We start from the raw sequence: 21,140 nt of genomic DNA on the forward strand, positions 1-21,140 counted from the left end.
CTTGTCTTTGGGGGTGGGATGGGGCAAAAAATATCCATCCATCCATCCATCCATCCCCATTTTTGTAGGGGGTCAAATAATAATAACAACATAGTTTTATATAACATATAAAAGCAAAAATTGTGGCATAAATCATAACCTATCGTTCAATAAAATTAACAGAGGCAATGGAACTTGTTTTATTATTTTTTGTGAACAAATATAGAACTACATCTACAAGGTAAATATCAATAAAGTCAAATGTACACAACATATGAGAGCAAGAACAGAAACGTGGCTCATGGTAGTCATTAGTGAGGCTGTAGGACATCAGTTTCCAGTGTTTAACCTTTATATTATCTACAGCAGTGGTCCCCAACCTTTTTGACAGCAAGGACCACTTTATTAGATGCAAATTTCTCCACGGACCTGGGGGGGGGGGGGTCCTTGGTTGGGGGGGGGGCAGTTTTTATACACAATTTACATAACATTTCTATTATAATTAAAGTTATTAAGCAGTTCGCATACGTTTGCAATCTGAGATTTTTCTTCTCTTTTTGCATATAACAAAGACATTTTCTTTACATTTGCCAATCCTACAGATTGCACATCACAAACATTAACACTGCAATCTTTTTTTCGTGTCTGCCGTTTCTATAGGAGGGTGACAATGAGTTAAATTCCAATGGATCTTTTTCAAATGTTGACAAGCAATAAGTAAAAGGAATCAATGAAAACCACAGACAACAAAAACAGCAAAAAAAAAAAACAAAAAAAACAGTACGAGGAAAGTTCGATGAAAGAGATTTTTTTTACAATGTTTCTGTTTGGGGATCGTTGTGCAAACGTGCACATCTGAGCTGCGACCTCAGATCTAACTGCTCTGTGGATGATTCGTTCAAGCATTTCAAGGTCACTTCGTTGTAATGAAAGCATCTGCTGAATGTACTTCGTAGTAACGTGACTTCTATAGACTCGTGTCATATGGGGAAACTGTCAGGACCATAAAAATACTTTGTTTTAATACTCTGTCACCTCGGTCTCTCTCCTCTCTCTGCACCGCTGCAAAGCCCCGCACACCAAGCGTTCTGAAAATTCTGAGTGAGTCGCCGTTGCCGCCAGTTCTCTCGCAGCCCGGCTGTCAGACGGCTGTGGACCGGTAGTGGGCCGCAGACCAGGGGTTGGGGACCCTTGATCTACAGGACCAGTCTTTGGTTACTCTTCGCAAATTCTGAAATAAATTCATTCATGTCTAGATTTTCTGTGATGTTTTTCTCATGTGCCAGAATGACTACATTTCTCTTCCTTGAATGAGGTTCATAGTAGAGAAAGAGCTTTCACATGCGGCTGAAGACACACCAATGATGAGTGCTGTGACATATAGCGAATGCCACATAGAGAGGCCTCTTTGTACGGCTGAATGCATTTTCATGCTTCAGAGAGATTAGCATCAGCTGGCAGTTTATTGATCAACGTTGCTTTTTCCACAGCAATTTCATTTTGCAAGCTCATGCTGTTTTGCTCTGTGCCTGAAGTGGTTTCAGGAGAGAATGATCAAGAAATAATTCTGATTTTGGCAGGAGAAGCGATGTGGCCCTCAATAATTCAACACTTCTCTGAGAGAACCTTGTCTCCATTTCCACAATAGCTCTATCAAGAATGCTGAGCATAGCCCTTTTAAAAGTCTGATTAGAAGCAATTTGTTCATCAGAGTCACCAAGCCCAAGCGTAGACACGACAATACTATCATCAAGCTGTGAATTAACTTTCCTTTTCCTTTTGAGTGAATTGGTAGGCCTACCTTCACACTGAGAGAAATGGTCCTCCCAGAATGAGTGGCATCTCATCTCCTTCAGTGTGGCCAGTGAAGTTCTCACCACCTCTCCAGCAGGGCACAAATCCACTGCATGTGCCTGTAGAATTGCATTGGCTGCTTTCAGCACACCAAGCACATGATGGAGGAATTTTCCTGTATTGAAGAAATTCTGCTTTTTTAATTGGGTCAAAAGACCACATGCCTCTATGTAAATGTCAAAGGGGGCAATGTCAGCCTCTGCTACCTCTGAGAGAAGCCCCCTTATAGCTTCCTCATTGTTGACAATGGACTTTGTGACATCATAATGACTGGTCCATCGTATTTCTAGAAGTCTTTTCAGTGTGGGTGTATTGTATGTGTGTGAAACATAATGTCTGTGACAAAATGTGTTCAATGAATTTGACCAGTCAAAGAACTTCTCAGCCAGAGGTTCTGATTCCATTGCATGTATCACTGCTAAATGGAGCTGCTGGTTGTAGCAGTGCACATATGGAATGTACTTACCAACTTTGCTTTGTAACAAGGCCTGGACACCACCCCTGGCCTCAGACATGACAGAAGCACCATCAAACACTGACACACTAAATTGTCTGGGCTGTAACCTAACTCAGAGAGATGTGACAGACTTTAGTTACAAATATATTCAGCATCAAGCTGATTCAGTTCAATGAAGCCAATCAGGTGTTCTTCAGGGATGGAGTTCTGGACAAATCTAACCACTACAAACAAATTCTCAATGTTACAGCCATCCCTGGTACCATCACTTTTAATGCAAAGTCCAGGAGAGTCCGCTTTTTCAAATTTGGTCCTGATATCTTTTACCACCATTTTGGCAAGAGTCTCAATTATTTCATTTTGAATTACATTGGATGTGTATTTTGTGTTGTCTGGGATTTATTTTACAATTTCTGCAAGTTTGGCATCTTTATTGATTGTGTAATCAAAGAACTTAAGGAAAAGTCTCTCCTCCCCACCTTCATGATTGTGACCACGCAGAGCCAGTTCATAAACTGCAAGGAACTCAACGGCCTCCCCAATGCTTTTCACATAATATTTATTCTTTTCTATCTGGGTTGGACACAGTTGTTGAACTCTTCTTTCACCCGTCTCTTCTCGGCGCCGATACTCTTGCCATGCAGACATGGCTCTGACGTGCGGGATACTAGACGCGCGTTTGTGGAAGCCACCACCGTCTTTTTCTAGAGCTTTTTTCCAATTAGTGTAGCCATGTTTGGTGAATATGTCCTCGCGGTCCGAATTAGAAACACTAAATTTGCGACAGACAAAGCAAAAGCTGGCATCACGGACAACAGAATATTCAAGCCATGGTCGAGACTGATACCAGCTTGCACTAAAACATCTGAGTGTCTTTCCGATTGTGCACTTGGGATAATTAATTAAAATGGGCTGGGATGGACTATCCATATTTAAGTCAGGCAGACTGCACTGTATATTTGGTTGAACGCAGAGGTTTGGATACCCAACACGGGTGCAGACCTGGATGATTGTGCAGGCTTATCTACATCTTTTGGAGTTTCAGTTCCTGACGTGGGTGAGCTGTGCTCCGTGTTAGTAGCAGTGGTGCTGGGCTCAACCGTGGAGCCAGTGGCTTGTGGAGGGACAGAGGCTGAAGATGTCTGCTTTTTAATAAGCCACGTATGCATAGCCTTTGGTGTTACCAACTAGAAAATAAAAGAAGAATGGAATGTATACGCTGTTTTAATTAAAGAATGCGGTCAACGGTTTCAAAACGTGCTGCAAAATGTGCGGAGAAGTGAACTGTGAGCAGCACGGTGCCTGTGTAGTGGAGGAGACACTGACGGATACGCACCAAATTCAAACGGGCCGATTGGAAAGCAACTCAGGTTTGAAAATCAAATGTTATTCTTCTCCAGAGTTTTCATTGGGCAGACAGAGCATTTCGCAGGGTGGGCACGGCTTGTCTCTGAGGGGGCAGTGCCCACCCCAGCCCCCCTGTGGTCATGCCTCCGCTGCAGCTCGAAGCGGGGTGCCACCATTGAGAGAGAAGTGGAGAGAGAAAACCTGATGAACAACTTATTTAACAGGTTTGACCACCCTAACCCACCCTCACCTTGGAGTACTGCACCCACCACCCATCATTCTGCTGATGCCAGCATAGGGGAGAGATCCACCCCCCCCCCCACACAATAACAGCTGCCCAGGTAGCAGAGAGCTGAGGAGACTTTGTGCCAGCAAAGCAGCGGGTCCAGATGGAGTATCACCACAACTGCTGAAGGTCTGTGCTCTGTAGCTGGGGAGTCCTCTACAGCGCATCTTCAACCTGAGCCTGGAACAGGGGAGAGTCCCGAGGCTTTGGAAAACATCTTCCATCACCCCAGTCCCAAAGGTATCACGTCCCAGAGAGCTGAATGACTTCCGGCCTGTCGCCCTGACAACACATGTGATGAAGACCATGGAACAACTGCTGCTTCACCACCTGAGGCCGCAAGTCCAACACGCCCTCGACCCTCTGTAGTTCACATATCAGGAGAAGGTGGGAGCGGAGGATGCCATCATCTAAATGCTACTCCGATCCCTCTACCACTTGAACAGAGGCAGTGGTGCTGTAAGAATTATGTTTCTGGACTTCTCTAGCGCCATCAACACCATCTAACCTCTGCTCCTTAGGGACAAGCTGACAGAGATGGGAGTAGATTCATACCTGGTAGCATGGATCGTGGACTATCTTACAGACAGACCTCAGTATGTGTGTTTCGGGAACTGCAGGTCTGACATTGTGGTCAGCAATACAGGAGCGCCGCAGGGGACTGTACTTTCTCCGGTCCTGTTCAGCCTATATACATCGGACCTCCAATACAACTCGGAGTCCTGCCACGTGCAAAAATTCACTGATGACACTGCTATCGTGGGCTGCATCAGGAGTGAGCAGGAGGAGGAGTATAGAAACCTAATGAAGGACTTTGTTAAAAAGTGAGACTCAAACCACCTACAGCTGAACACCAGCAAAACCAAGGAGCTGGTGGTGGATTTTAGGAGGATCAGGCCCCTCATAGACCCCGTGATCAACAGAGGTGACTGTGTACAGATGGTGCAGACCTTTAAATACCTGGGAGTGCAGCTGGATGATAAACTGGACTGGACTGCCAATGCTGATGCTCTGTGCAAGAAAGGACAGGGCCGACTATACTTCATTAGAAGGCTGGCGTCCTTCAACATCTGCAATAAGATGCTCCAGATGTTCTGTCAGACGGTTGTGGCGAGCGCCCTCTTCTACGCTGTGGTGTGCTGGGGAGGCAACAAAAAGAAGAAGGACGCCTCACGCCTGGACAGACTGGTGAGTAAGGCAGGCTCTATTGTAGGCATGGAGCTGGACAGTTTGACATCTGTGACAGAGCGAAGGGCGGTGAGCAGATTCCTGTCAATCATGGAGAATCCACTACATCCACTGAACAGGACCATCTCCAGACAGAGGAGCAGCTTCAGTGGCAGACTGCTGTCACCATTCTGCTCCACTGACAGACTGAGGAGATCGTTCCTCCCCCACACTATGCGACTCTTTAATTCCACCGTGGGGGGTAAATGTCTGTTATACCTGCATGTTTATCCCTCTTTAATTTAATATTATTCTTTATCAGTATGCTGCTGCAGGAGTAAATTTAACATTGTGATTAATAAAGTATCTATCTATCTATCTATCTATCTATCTATCTATCTATCTATCTATCTATCTATCTATCTATCTATCTATCTATCTATCTATCTATCTATCTATCTATCTATCTATCTATCTATCTATCTATCTATCTATCTATCTATCTATCTATCTATCTATCTATCTATCTATCTATCTATCAAATGGAATCATGTAAATGGTGGCGGTGCAGTCACACTCTGAAGTTGATGACGCGTGTTTGTATTTGTGTCTTTCAAACTGAAGTCAAAGTCACCTGCGATCTCATAACCTGCCCCGTCAATTGTAATAACATGAAGGTGCCGTCAAAGTGTCCGCCATTAACACAAGACGGGCTGAGACAGTCCACGGTTATGTGTGCACACTCGGGAGATTTAAGGAGTGCCGGGAAACGATAAAGTAGAACATCAGTGATGGAGACACCGAGGAGAGAGCGACATCTACAGAGGGAGTGTCTGTGACTATTATGGGATGGCTTGGGAAGAGAAAGTCGGCTGACCAAGAAGGAGCACTTGAGCTGGTCGAGTGGCGCAAATCTGAAAGAACTTGACCTGCTGAGTAATCGTCGATATCACGTTAAAATATCTGTGATAATTATTTTTTGATTACATCTTCCCTGAAGAAGGGGCCTGAGATTTCTTGAAAGCTTACATATTGTAATTTTTTTAGTTATACAATAAAGGTGTCATTTTACTTGACTTCTCAATACTTAAAACAACACCCAAAATTTGTTAATTGTATCCAGTTAATCTGACTGCGAGTCTCACGTTGCTAAAGAAGCTGAACAAAATTAAATGCAAGTCTGTTAATAGTAATAGCAGGTCACTGGCACTTGATCGTTATTATTATATTATTATGACTTATCATCTCATAATTATATGACTTGCTACCTCATTATTACGAGTAAGTTTTACTAATATGACAGTACACCCCCCTCTAGTGGGCATAGTGGAGAATTGCAGGCCTCTTTTGTTTTTCAAACTCCCAAGTTCCTCCCAGTTGGCGCCCAGTGGAGTAAACGCCACCTACTTGGAGCTCCAGGGTGGAGGCTCCGGGCTGCAGAGATGCACACTTGGTGTCAATTGAAGAAAGTCTGAATATCAGCTGCTGCCCTTCGAGAGGTGACTGAAGTCGCCGTCTCTTCTTACTGCTAATCCACATCTGTGCGTACAGAATGCAAGCAGCCATCACTTGTATATTATGATGGGATAAAACAAAAAGTGTTTAAGAAGCGTACCTGATAAAGTTTAATGTCAGGATTTATTAGCAACTCATATTGAAAGTGTGGAGTCAGACTGGAGTCACAGGGACCACTCACCTCGTCACAGCAGACTTTCATGTGTCACATGGACACACACGGGCACAAACACACACAGCAGGACACAAACACTCAGCCTGGGGAGCAACGCTCATCTGCCTCAATAATTAGCTTCATTGCTGCGAATGCAAGAATAAAACATTCATATGGCATCACCATATATTTTGCTGCATTCTCCATTTTCTTTAAAATTATATATATTTTTTATAACTTTTTCTTCTTTATTACAAAACTAGCTGTGCTACATGTCTAAGATGGGTTGAATTCTATGTAATCAATGTAGATCTCAGTAGTAGTATAAGCCATGCACCTTCTGTCGAAATGATTGATGACCATAAGCCCCGCCCCTTTTCTCTGATTGGTGGATTTGAATGCTGTCCCTGCACCTACAACTGATTGGTGGTTGGGAAGGGGGCGTCCCACCCCCACCCCCCACCCACCTGTTTTCCCCAGGAAACTGTCAAGAGCAGACTTGATGGATGTCTGCCCCATCCTTCACCCTGGTCCCCCTCTCCTGAGGACAGTTCCAGACATGTTAGGGAAGGACCCTGCCTTCCACACCTGTTGGTGGCCCCTTCCATTTCCTTACCCACTTCTACCGAGGACAGGCCCAGAACATATTCCAGCCGGAGCGATCTACCTTATAGCCGTTCTTGCCTCTACTGTTTTGGGTAAGAAACCCTGTGTCTATTATTTAAAATATCTATTACTTTAAATATCTATCTAAACTCTGCGTTATCACTTGTAAACCGTATGTATTATTTTATCTAAGTCAAGCAGAGAAAGACCCCAGACAGTCTCTGCGCTGATAAGATATCCTGCTGTTAGCAGCCCATGCTCTCCACACAGTTGACGCATGAGAACTGAGCAGACAGCCTCTGCGTACGCCCCCCGAGATGACCAGATCTGAAGCTCTAAGCGTGTAGTTCGAAATACAAACTGGCAGGCTCTCTGTCTACACAGAGACTCTTGGAGCTGACAACCTCTGTGCGCCCCCCGCTAGATCTAGCCAGTGACCACCACAGGCCGGGAAACTGACAGCCCCCTGCTGCGTTCTGCGCACGCACGTTTGTCAACAGCTGTGTGTAAGTTCCCCCCACCCTACCCCAGAACGGGAGTGCGCACTAAGTTCACTCGCACGCAGCACCTCAGTCTGGGAGAACAAGTTATGTGTGTAACTTTTAAAGTTAAGGGATTTTAAAAATCACACCCACACAGTTAAATAATACGCAACAGGGACCTTTTAAATCACATCTGAGAAGTCTAAAAAAGATATCCACAGATGTATAATTTGTAATTATAATTATAATTATGTATCTAAAACAATCCCATTTCTATCAAGCACCTCACATTTTACATAATCAGCTGCCCCTAAGGAAACACATTGCGAATAGTTTTCTAAACGTTAGAAGTGTACTCTGATAATCCCAAAGTGAACGGAACGCGTTTCTCGTCAGTCCATGAGACACACGGAGTATGTTTCACTTATCTAGGTAAAACACGAGATAACTAGTTCGACATAAGACTTGTAAAAAATCACACACAGTTAAATAATAGGCATCAGCACACTTTTAAAGAACGTTTGAGACGTATAAAAATCTAACCTTGGCTTTATAATTTATATAAAAATCGATCTAAAACCTTTTTTTCATCCCATTTTAAATATAGTTCGATATAAACCTTGTAAAAATCACACAGACGTATGCAACAGTTCTTTTAAATTAAGTATAAAAAGCTATCCTTTGGTGTATAATTTATATTAAAAGTATTTCCAATACATATATCATGTGGCCCTAAGGAAACATTGTGGAAGCAAGCGTTTAATTGTCTAAATGTTAGATTGCCTTCAACATGCAGTCATTCTGGGGATAGAGAAAGGCGCTTTAAAACAATCTTTGGCAAGCCACGCTTTCCAAAGCACATCACCACCAGCTCCGGCAGCCTGAAGCAAAGGGGAGGGGGGGGGGTGTGTGATTCACAGCTCATAGGCAACAGGTGGGGCCCGGCTCAGGCCAGATCCTGACCTTTAACCTCATGTCAGAGCGTCCGGTGGGCCGTGTGAAAACTGTCTCACCTTGCGGATTGCAGCTGATAAAAGAAATCTACGCATAACAAAGGCTCCTTTTTAAAATACCGGACTTTTAGGTGTCCGGCCAAAGGTTTAGATGTAATTATTGTTCATACAGACTATTCTGCACAGAGCACCGACAGTCAATATAACGGTAAGACCTATTCATGATTATTATAAGTGTTAAACGAGCATGTTTTAAAAAGGAGGGGCTGAATCCTTATATTTTATCCTTAATATTAATATTTCCAAGTTGATTCTCCGGTAATTCCCTTTTAAAAATGATATTTGTGTACAATGTGTTTGAGTGTAGGAGTGTAGGATCATGAGCGCGCTCGTGTGTGTATATAAATTGTAGCATTTTATATTTCTATCTATCTATCTATCTATCTATCTATCTATCTATCTATCTATCTATCTATCTATCTATCTATCTATCTATCTATCTATCTATCTATCTATCTATCTATCTATCTATCTATCTATCTATCTATCTATCTATCTATCTATCTATCTACGTGTACGACGATTAATGTACAATGTTCATAGGACTGAAGCAAACAATATTAGTTTTTTTAACTCTTACCAAAACGGGCTTTACAATCAATTAAGTTTTGTGTCGTCGTCTGAAAATTCAAACAAGTTCTCTCCTCTGAGAATATTCAGGCCTGGTTTAAAAGCGCAGGCCGGGTGTGTAATAGCTCGGACACCCTGCACAGGGACCCAGGAATTTATATCGCGGTGAATGCTTAATAGACATAATGCAGTTGTGTTTCCATTCATTTCAATAAATGAAATATAATACAGACTAGAAGACCCAAAGTTCGGATGATTTTTAGACGTATCAAGTGTATTGTTGAATCACTGGGTAAAATGATTATTATAAGATGCACCTGTATGTATGAGATTATATCTTAATACACAGGGAACCTGAGACCTGGCTGTCTGTTTTTATTTACGTATTTAGACTTTAAAAAGTTTGTATGTATACATTTTTCTGTGGTACCTGTTTCTTTATCCGCTTTTTTCACAAAGGTCAGGTATCTTTGTAAGACGGTCGTATAAAGTTTTACTTTTGCATTGGAGCTCAAGTCACCGCGTTCAAGTATGAATTTCATTTGTTTATTCAGTTCAATTTCTGTAGCGTTTAAAAGGTCGCTGGAAGCCGGAATTTTTGCCGAATTGGAGCATTTTGTTTTCGAGGTCCTAGGAACATCTTGCGCGTGTATTCATATTTATCCTCTAGAGCCTATTAAACTAGTAATGAAAGGAATGGCCGCGCTTATGATGATTTTTAATTTTTTTGCTTAGCTCATTTCTATAACATAGGAGCCTTTTGACAAAGGAAAACTCTGTAAGTACACTTGTGCATTTAAATGGAGATTTATAAGAAAGCAGGTTTCTACCTTAGCCTGGTTACTCACCTTATCCTAGTTTTGTACTTGCATTTAAATGCACTCACTGTTACAATAGCACAAAATTTTGATATTTTCTGTCTACTCAAAAACTAAAATTATTTCTATTAACACAGGTGATAATTAGAAAACATTTTACTATTTTTAATTAAAAAGTTAAAAACAGAAAAGCCCAATTATGATTTTTGACACTTTTCCCCTTTATACTCTTTCTTACGTAGACCTTATCACATATTCTTACCAAAATAGTTCATCACTTCCCAATTCCTCTAACTTCAGGTAATTAGACAGAGCTCCATTACAGGCAAGAGAAAAAGAAAAGTATTATAGGTCAAATACACAGGGCCATAAAACAAAAGCAAAATAAAGTGTGAACACCACACAACCTGGTATTGCTAGATGTTTCGTTTTTTCCAGGTGACCCATTTTTTGTGTTGTGTGAGGTATCAGCCATAAGTCAAGATCTTTCTTTTATTCTTTTTTGATCAGCTTTTATACTGATTTTATAACGCTAATCTAGGTATGATGTGGTCATCCTGTCTCCAAGACAACTTTACCTTTATTACATTTCAATTTCTTGTCTCTGAAAATTCCTTCATAGCTCATACGCTTCTGCTCTTAGAGCCAGGAGGCTATAGTGTGGTTGTCTCTTTAAGAGGCATTAGCTCTCTGGAAATGTGTTCTTCTCAATTGCGGCGTTTTAATTAACCTGAATTTAAATAATTCTAAATAAAAAAGGTATTATCCCCCCAGGTATGCAATATGACGGTTACAAGATTACACGAGAAGTATAAAGGATAATTTAGGTCTTTACTGACGGGTTCACGTGGTATTACAGACTGGAAGCTTATGACAGACTCTATCAAGCAATGTGGGGGTCTTGACCTACGCAGTCTGCCATCTTTCGTCACCACGCTGAAAGGATTTTCACCGGACGGAAGACATAATCTTCCACCCGGCAGCTTCCAAGTGTTGGCCGTAGGTCCATTCTTATATTCTGGTTGCTTCACTTGCAGGCTCCTTCTCTGGATCCCAACAAGGACAGGAAAGGACACAAACCCCACCTTCAAAAATACAGGAATAGCACAACGCCTACATGCAGTTCTCATTCTCCCAACAAGGAAAGAGGATGGTGTGCTGACAGAAGACATAAATATTCTAGTCTGTCTTTAGGCTGATTATTCAGATCTCCAGTTGTCTGTGGCTCTCTAGTCCTGTGCTTGGCTCGGCAATTCTAAATACTGATGCTGTGCCCCTGTGTATCATACTTGGTCTGCCTGTATGAATGAGTCCATAACAGTGGGCACAGAGAACAGTGACATTAAACTTAATAACAAAACATATTATAACAGTGGTGTGCTTGTTTAACTTGAGGCAAGGGTTGTAAGAAGCGCTCTTCTGTACATCCGAAGTTCATTGAACTAAAATCATGTTTTTAAAATCAGCAGCTTTAGCTCATGCCAGTGACCTCATAAATGGGAGCCAACAGCTCAGCACGCTTGTATAGCTCACAAATAGCAGAGCTAATTACTCTTTCTGCTTAAACTAATTATCAAATATTCAGGTAATTAAACACTAAAGCATTAGTGAACAAAATACATTTTCAGTAGCCAAGTAATATGACCAGTTGCTTTAAAAGCATCTTTGTAAAGGTCCAATTTTAAAACATTATAAGAAAAATCCTTGTTTCCAAAAGAGTTCTGCCCATTGTTCCAACAGTTTTCTTGACTGATCTTTGGAATCATCAGTGCCTTTCTCATCACATCCACCCAAACATAGCATATAACGTAATTTCTGTACTGTCCTCATTTTAAATGATAATCGCCAGTATAAAGTCCTTAAAGGAACTGGGTAGGAACTGGAGACATCTGATATTTTCTATCATATATCTTTTTTTGCAAGCCCAAATAATTCAGATTCTGCTCACAACACAAATGTACAGTTATTATTTTCTCAAATGGCCAAATCTTTGTCATACTAATCATGAAAAACAAATAAAAATAAAAATCAGATTTTATTCTCATTACAGTTTATTTGCATATTTTATTATACCTTCTTAACTTTTATCGACATTTATCTTACCTCTATATTTATTTTTCTAGTATCAGAATGTAGTTTAAGTTAATTTGTTTTGGGTTCAATAGATGTATTTTTCATATTTTCGATTCTTGTTTTCTTTTTTTCATATCTTCGCGCCCCCTAGGTGTGGTCCGCCCCCCAGTTTGAGAATCACTGTTGTAGGGGGCTATTTGTAAAACACTCTGTGGCACTTCAAGCTAAATTAGATTCACTCGGTTATTCAGCTGTCCATCGATGTTCCATTTTTGTTATAAATTGTATTTAGTCTCTCTTTATTTACTAAACATTTTATACGATGATTAGAAAACAGTTATCTTATTCAGGCTTTAATTTAAATCAGCATTTTCATCAACAGGTTATAACCACTTGGTACTCAGGGTGCTTTGTATAATACAAAGTTTTAGAAATTCTGTTAACGCTTGGTAAGAGCCTTCCATTTTACATCAGTTATGAGCCCCTGAAAAATAAGAACGGTTATCGTATGTTATATGAGACTCTACACTACAGGGCTGATGATTAGGCTTATTGTGGACACGTTAGGCAAACCAGAAAGGAAAATGTGTTAGTGAATAGTTACATAATATCTATTATAGGTGTTAACACAAGGATTCAAATTGTACTAAAACTGTGAGGTTTATTCTTTCTTTTAGGTAGTCCATCTATCCTTGAAAACTGCTGTTCCCCTCTGTTTGTGATAAAGCCCCCTTTGTTTTATTCACATTCAGGGTGAAGGGGATGTAAGTTTGAACTGGGAGTCCAAGAGTCAACAAGTGTCTGCAATCTTCTTGAATACGAGTCAAAGGACCAGGGTTTGTGCGGTGATCACGGTCAGGGGCAGAGTTAAGCTAGACATTATAATTATTCCAAAATGAAACATTGACTCACCCGTATCACAAATATAAGACAGTAAAAACTAAAATTTACAAATACTAAGTCACAGAGGAGATTAAAAAACATATTAAGACCTGATCAACAAGGGATCACCCCAAGCTCACAGCACACTACAACTGAACCTACGTGTTCTGCGGTGTATTATCAGCTAATATCAGTTCCACGGGGTTGCAAAGAGTTGGTGAAAACATTATTTAACATCTGCGAGTATGATGATAATTAACATTAGTCTGTTATTGTTAGAATCTTATCTGGCACTAAAAGTGAGGCTTGTGTTCCTCTTGATTCAGGAAGAACATTAAATATTGGAGTTTAGAATATTAACTAGACTGGTAGTCTTGATGGTAAGGACATTTGTGCCAAAATAATTAAATAATAAAAGTTAATTATGAAGTAAATAATCACATGAAAAAGTGGAGTTATAAAGGAGTTATTACAATTTGAAAAACTGCCGTGATGTATAAAAACATTGATAAATGACAAAACCAGCATGAAAAGAAACCTTTTGAAATAAATAATAAGCATTTTTGACATGTACAGTCTGGAATAGTCTGTATATGTCTTAAAGAGTTAATTTTTAAATAAAACATATTAAAAATATTAAATATTAAAACCGAATAAAGCATAGATGTAACCTTTAATGATACCCATTAGTGTTAAGTATTATCAAGCACTGGGTTCTGTTTATAAGATTTATTTAATTTAGTTATAACTAAAATGATTGGCTGCGTTTTGCGTTGAAATTAACAATAGTTTGACACAGCTTTAAGAATTAGAATGCAAGACGAACCTATACACTTAATAACAAATGTTGCTGTTTCAATAGGGATATTTTGGATCTCTGTTTTATGTTAACCTTTTGATAAGAAACCCCTGGACAGGAACATATACCACATATACTGAAAATGAACAGTGCCAACATGCTAACTAAATAGATATAATCTAAGATATTTTAGAATATGGACATGTCTGATGAAAACTGGACTTGCTGTGTTTGGTCTCTGTGAGGAGGTCAGATTACACGACTAGGATTCACATAGGATTACGGTTTGCACGATTCCATCACAAATTCTCAGCAGCTTTAAATTTCTGAATTATCACAAGTTCACTGTATTTTGACAGCTACTTAATGTCCTGTGTTAATTCTAATGTCATTCTACCCAATTTTGATGACTTTAACTGCTGGGCGTCTAATGACTAATGAATTCTATGACTCCCTTGTGACTTTTCTGCCCAGTTTCTAATTTTCTAAGCATTTCAGACTCATTGTATTTTGACACCAATTACTATGCTGTCTGATTCTGTCATTACTTTGTCGACGTCAACTCAAAGAGCATGTCACACTTAACAGTTACACCTACTGGGTCTCATTTCCTTAAAGGCGTCTGATCTTACAACTAGGAGTCACCTTAAATGACCATTTGTTCAGCGTCACACTATATGACTTTTATTTGGATGGGATGTCACACTTAACAACTACAGTTGGTGGATCTCGTTGCCTTGAAGATCTCAGATTACACGTCTCTGAATGTCAGGGTCTTACTGATGACTTGACTCTCTTGTGACTTTTCTGCACACCTTCTAATTTCCAACATATTGTGAGCTTTCTGCATTTTGTCAGCCACTTCAAATGCTGCAGTAAGCCAGTGTCACACTATGAGACTTTGTCTCAATTTGGGACTTCAGTTGCAGGACTTTGTTGCTTTGAGAATGTCACATCTCACAAGTACCAATGTCAGGAGATCATGAGTGACATGACACCCTTGTGATACTTCTGCTCCCCTTCTAGTTTCCACAGTATCTCCATCTTGATGACAGCCAGTTATCATACTGGAATGAGCTGATGTCCCAGTATGCAGACTCCCAGCTGGACAGCCAACTCTAAGAAGAGTCCTGGTGGCCCTAAATGACTTCTGTGTCTCCATTTCTGAAGCCACTGTGCTCTTGAGGACACTCGTAAGTCAGAGGTGTGACCAGAACATCATGTGTGGGTGGGCATTTGGCTTGTCTGGGGGCGCAAGAAATATCCATCCATCCCCATTTTTGTAGGGGGGTCAAATAATAATAACAACATTGTTTTATATAACATAAAAAAGCAAAATTTGTGGCATAAATCATAACCTATTGTTCAATAAAATTAACAGAGGCAGTGGAACTTGTATTATTATTTTTTGTGAACAAATATAGAACTACATCTACAAGATTAATGTCAATAAAGTCAAATGTACACAACATATGAGAGCAAGAACAGAAACGTGGCTCATGGTAGTCATTAGGGAGGCTGTAGGACATCAGTTTCCAGTGTTTAACCTTTATATTATCTACAGGACCAGTCTGCGGTTACTCTTGGCAAATTCTGAAATAAATTCATTCATGTCTAGATGTTCTGAGATGTTTTTCTCATGTGCCATTTCTCTTCCTTGACTGCAGCATTGTTCGGCGGAGTGGAGTGAGAATGCGGTTCATAGTAGAGAAAGAGCTTCACATGCAGCTGAAGACACACCAATGATGAGTGCTGTGATGCAGACATGGCTCTGACGTGCGGGATACCAGACGCGTGTTTGTGGAAGCCGCCACCGTCTTTTTCTAGAGCTTTTTTCCAATTAGTGTAGCCGTGTTTGGTGAATATGTCCTCTCGGTCCGAATTGGAAACACTAAATTTGTGGCAGGCAAAGCAAAAGCTGGCGTCACGGACAACAGAATATTCAAGCCATGGTCAAGACTGATAGCAGCTTGCACTAAAACATCTGAGTGTCTATCCGAATGCGCACCTGGGATAATTAATTAAAACGGGCTGGGATGGGCTATCAATATTTAAGTCAGGCAGACCGGACTGTATATTATGTTGAAGGCAGAGGTTTGGATACCCGACACGGGCACAGAGATGGAGGATTGTGTAGGCTTGACTACAGGGTGCGCACAAAGTCTGTATTTCCATAACTTTGGGAGGATTTTGAAAGCTAAAGGTTACCTCTTAGGAATCCAAAACATCTGTATGGGTCCCTCCATGATCTCTGCATAGCCGAATGCGCTGCCAGGTTCTCCTGCTCATGTTCTGCAACATTTGCGGGGTGGCTTTCTGGAACGCTGCGTGAACCGCATGTTTCAGTTCATCGCTCGATGAATAACGGCGCTTGCACACGTCTTCTTTGATAAACCCCAGAGTGTATTATCTGGAGATGTGAGATCAGGGTTTCTCGGAGGCCATGGAAGAGGAGCAGGATTGTTGTTTGATCCTCGTCCAATCCAGTGATTCCCAAAAACATCGTTGAGGTGATCACACACGGTGATTGAGAAATGGGCTTGTGTCCCGTCTTGTTGAAACCAAACACTGTCAAGGACGCCCTGGTTTCTCAGCTGCGGGATATGGCAGCCATTCAGCATTTCCAGATAACTGATTTGGTTAACAGAACCATCAAAAAAATAAGGGCCAAACAAATGCTGTGCTGTCACTCCGGCCCAGATCATCACGTGTGGTGGGCTCTGCTCAATTTCTTCAAAGAAATGTGGATTTTCTTTTCCCCAGAAAAAACACATTTCAATTGTGGGAGCTGCAATAAATCATGCACTCGTCAGAGAACAAAACCTTTTCCTTCTCAGCATTTGTTGGAAATTGGTGCAGCATCAGATCACAAGCTTCCTGACTTGTGTCACCCATCATTTCGTCTTGGAACAACCGCCACGTTGTTGTGATTTCTTGAGCGGCAGCAGGTGGCAGCACCAGACGGGATGTCGGAAACACACCTCGAAGTACCAGGAAGACTTGGGCTGATGTCCACAGGAACCAAATTGTCATGGATATTCCTGTAAATGCTGCTAAAGATAGGGGTATACAGACTTTGTGTGCACCATCTACATCGTTTGGAGTTTCAGTTCCCGACGTGGGTGTGCTGTGCTCCGTGTTAGTAGCAGCGGTGCTGGGCTCAACCATGGAGCCAGCAGCTTGTGGAGGGACAGAGGGTGAAGATGTCTGCTTTTTAATAAGCCACCTATGCAAAGCCTTTGGTGTTACCAACCAGAAAATAAAAGAATAATGGAACGTATACGCTGTTTTAATTAAAGAATGTGGTCAACAGGTTCAAAACGTGCTGCAAAATGTGTGGCGAAGTGAACTGTGAGCAGCACGGGGCCTGTCTAGTGGAGGAGACACTGACGGATACGCACCAAATTCAAACGGGACAATTGGAAAGCAACTCAGGTTTGAAAATCAAATGTTATTCTTCTCCAGAGTTTTCATTGGACAGACAGAGCACTTCGCAGGGGGGGTGCACGGCTTGTCCCTGGGGGGGGGGGCAGTGCCCACCCCATCCCCCCCGTGGTCACGCCTCTGTCGTAAGTGTTAGAAATGGTTTGATCCCCTCTCCCTGATCTCCATCTTACCAGAATGTGATCTTGGTGGAGGTCTACAGAGAGTTCTTTGGACCTCATGCAGTGTGATTTGTAGGACCTTCTAGACACAGAAACACGACTGACTTTCAAAACAACGGCCACTCAATTCAGTGGTGGACTCCACTCAAGTTCTGGACATGAGGATAACAAAAGGTGACAGATGGACCAGAGTGCAGTTCAGAGTGACACACGAAAGGGTCTGAATACATCTACGAAGGAGAGACTGCAGTTTGTGATTTTTTAAAAATTTTTTAACCTTTCTATTAAAACATCTTCACGTCATCGTGATGAGTTATTACATGTTGATTCAATGGGCAAAAATTGGAAATTCATCCATAAAAAATTAAATCCACAACAAAGTGTGTAGAAAGAGTCTGAAGACTTTGTCAATCAACTGTATTTTTAGATATGACACTTAAATTGTGAGGTGGCATGGTGGCACAGCGCAGCGCTGCTGCATTCCAACAGTCCTCACCTCCACCCTGATTATTACAGACCTTCACATTGTGACAATCGCTCCTCGTTGGTGGTTTAAAAACCAAAAATCACCCACTGGTTACGTTTACAAACTCCTGATCTTCTGCTGTACTGTTTGTCAGGTTAGCTCAGTTCATATTTTCTATTTATTATATAATGACATTTGTTACTTCAGACATTTGTAGCAATAAAATACATTACATTATTCATTCCAACAGATGGTGCATCATTTGACTACTACAAATATATGTGGTGCCCCATTTGTGCCATCTGTTGGAATGACAGAGACATAGCAGCTGGACAGACACACAGACAGACACTTGTCCTTTTATTAAAGTGCATGAACTCTGTTCTTGTATTTAAATTGCACTTCACATCATTCTCTGTATAAAGAATTTCTTGAAGTCTGACATTAACAAGTCAGTAAGTTTACAATCAACCTGGTAAATTCAAAATGATGTTTTAAACCTGAATAAAGCAAATAACATCTCATGATGTGAATCAGAGCTGCTTTCTAGCTGACATTATTGCTTTAGTCTCATTCTTATTTATTGTTCTGTTCCTGCCTTGTCTATTTGCATGTGTAACACTCAATCCTAATTGTATGTAGCGTCTTCAGTCAGTCAGTCATTCTCCAACCCGTTATATCCGAACACAGGGTCATGGGGGTCTGCTGGAGCCAATCCCAGCCAACACAGGGAGCAAGGCAGGATATGTAGCGTCTTTCATTTACTCATTTTATGAATGACACTCATGATGTCAGACTACTCGAGACGACATGCGGCCTTTCCTACTTCTCCTTATTTAAATTCACTTGCAGTACTGGACTTAGCCACGAGACGGCAGCAGCGCACCACCGCCATGTAAACGCAGGCGAGGCGGACCAAGAGAGCCGCTCGAGGGGTGTCAGGTTCAGCCGGCCGACTGGCCACGAGGAGCTCCGCCACAAGTAGGCGCTTCATTGCTCAGCTGTCAGACTGTCAGACCTGCACAGCAGGAGGCGGCGGTGAGCACAACGACATGAACTCGTGAGGGTCTGCGCAGATTAGCTGATCTTCGTCTCACTTTTCTTGTGTCGCATGCCGAAGAAGTGTCTGTGACTATTATGGGATGGCTTGGGAAGAGAAGGTCGACTGAGGAGGAAGGAGCACTTGAGCTGGACGAGTGGCGCAAATCTGTAAGAACTTGAGCTGCTGAATAATCGCCGATATCATGTTAAAATATCTGCGATAATTTTTTTTTTATTACATCTTCCCTGAAGAAGAGGCCTGAGTTGCCTCGAAAGCTTGCATATTGTAATTTTTTTAGTTAGCCAATAAAAGGTGTCATTTTACTTGACTTCTCACTACTTAACACAACCCCCAAAATTTGTTAATTGAATCCAGTTAATCTGACTGCGAGTCTCACGTTGCTAAAGAAGTAGAACCAAATTAAATGCAAGTCTGTTAATAGTAATAGCAGGTCACTGGCACTTGATCGTTAATATTATATTATATGACTTATCATCTCATAATTTTATGACTTGCTACCTCATTATTACGACTAAGTTTGACTAATATGACGGTACACCCCCCTCTAGTGGTCATAGTGGAGAATTGCAGGCTTCTTTAGTGTTTTGAACTCCAAGTTCCTCCCAGTTGGCGCCCAGTGGAGTCAACGCCACCTCCTTGGAGCTCCAGGGTGGAGGCTCCGGGCTGCAGAGATGCACACTTGGTGTCGATTGAAGCAAGTCTGAATATCAGCTGCTGCCCTTCGAGAGGTGACTGAAGTAGCCGTCTCTTCTTATTGCTAATCCACATCTTAGCAGAACTACAGCAGCTTTGACTCCTCATATAATATCAGCAGTGCGTACAGAATGCAAGCAGCCATCACTTGAATATTATGAGGGGATAAAACTAAAAGTGTTTAAGAAGTGTACCTAATAAAGTTTAATGTCAGGATTTATTAGCAGCTGATTTTGAAAGTGTGGGGTCATACTGGAGTCACAGGGACCACTCACCTCATCACAGCAGACTTTCAGGTGTCACATGGACACACACGGGGACAAACACACACAGCAGGACACAAACACTCAGACTGGGGAGCAACGCTCATCTGCCTCAATAATTAGCTTCATTGAGGCATCACCATATTATTTGCTGCATTCTCCATTTTGTTTAAAATTATATATTTATTTTATCATTTTTTCCTCTTTATTACAAAACTAGCTGTGCTACATGTCTAAGATGGGTTGAATTCTAAGTAATCAACGTAGATCTCAGTGTTAATGTTTGCAGTGCACCATCTGTGGGAATGTATTTTGAAATGCATGTGATAATAAAATGAATTGCAATTATCATTCCAACAGATGGTGTATCACAAATGTCTGTAGTAGTACAGTGCATTAATACAAATGTTTGTGATGTGCCATCTTTTGGAATGACAAATCCAATGCTTATGTCTCTGTTATATGCCATTCTGTTTGCAGAGCTGAAGCACAACAAACTGTCGCAGGTCAGGACCAGCAGTTGTGTGCCAGCAGGGAGGTTTACAGGCTGGTATGGTGCCCACTAATCACACTCACACTAACACACATTCTGTCATTAAACTGCTGGCCGATATCAGTGGTGACGTCTGGTGCTGCGGCTCTGTAACTGGATGATGTTGATTAGCATGGGAGTCATAAAAGCAGAGCTAATGTTTGTGAGGCGCCATCTGTTGGAAAGACAGAGACAAAGTGACTGGACAGATACACAGACAGACACACAGACACTTGTCCTTTTATTAAAGAGGATTAATCATAAACAAGAAGTCCTAATATCATCAGAACATTCAAAATATGAGATTTGATCAGAGGAATTTACAAATCAAAAGTTACCAAATGAACAGATTTGACAAATAACAGTCGTTCATATTTTTTTTTTATGTGTGTTTTGATCTTTTTAGTTTAATAAGCAATTCAAATTTTACAAACTGTGAAGCATTAACAGGCCATTTATCTCTGTGAATGTAACACCTAATCATAATTAACTAAAGATTAATCTAAAATAAGTATT

At 41.2% G+C, this 21,140-nt stretch overlaps 1 protein-coding gene across 4 annotated transcripts in view; it reads right to left on the minus strand.

The window, feature by feature from the left end:
• Window positions 1–21,140, minus strand: part of LOC114643681 (tripartite motif-containing protein 16-like) — a 488,218-nt gene that overhangs the window by 160,979 nt on the left and 306,099 nt on the right. The gene's annotated exons all lie outside the window — the stretch shown is intronic.

The sequence above is a fragment of the Erpetoichthys calabaricus genome, chromosome 5 (assembly GCF_900747795.2).
Source record: "Erpetoichthys calabaricus chromosome 5, fErpCal1.3, whole genome shotgun sequence".
NCBI classification, from domain to species: Eukaryota; Metazoa; Chordata; class Cladistia; order Polypteriformes; family Polypteridae; genus Erpetoichthys; species Erpetoichthys calabaricus.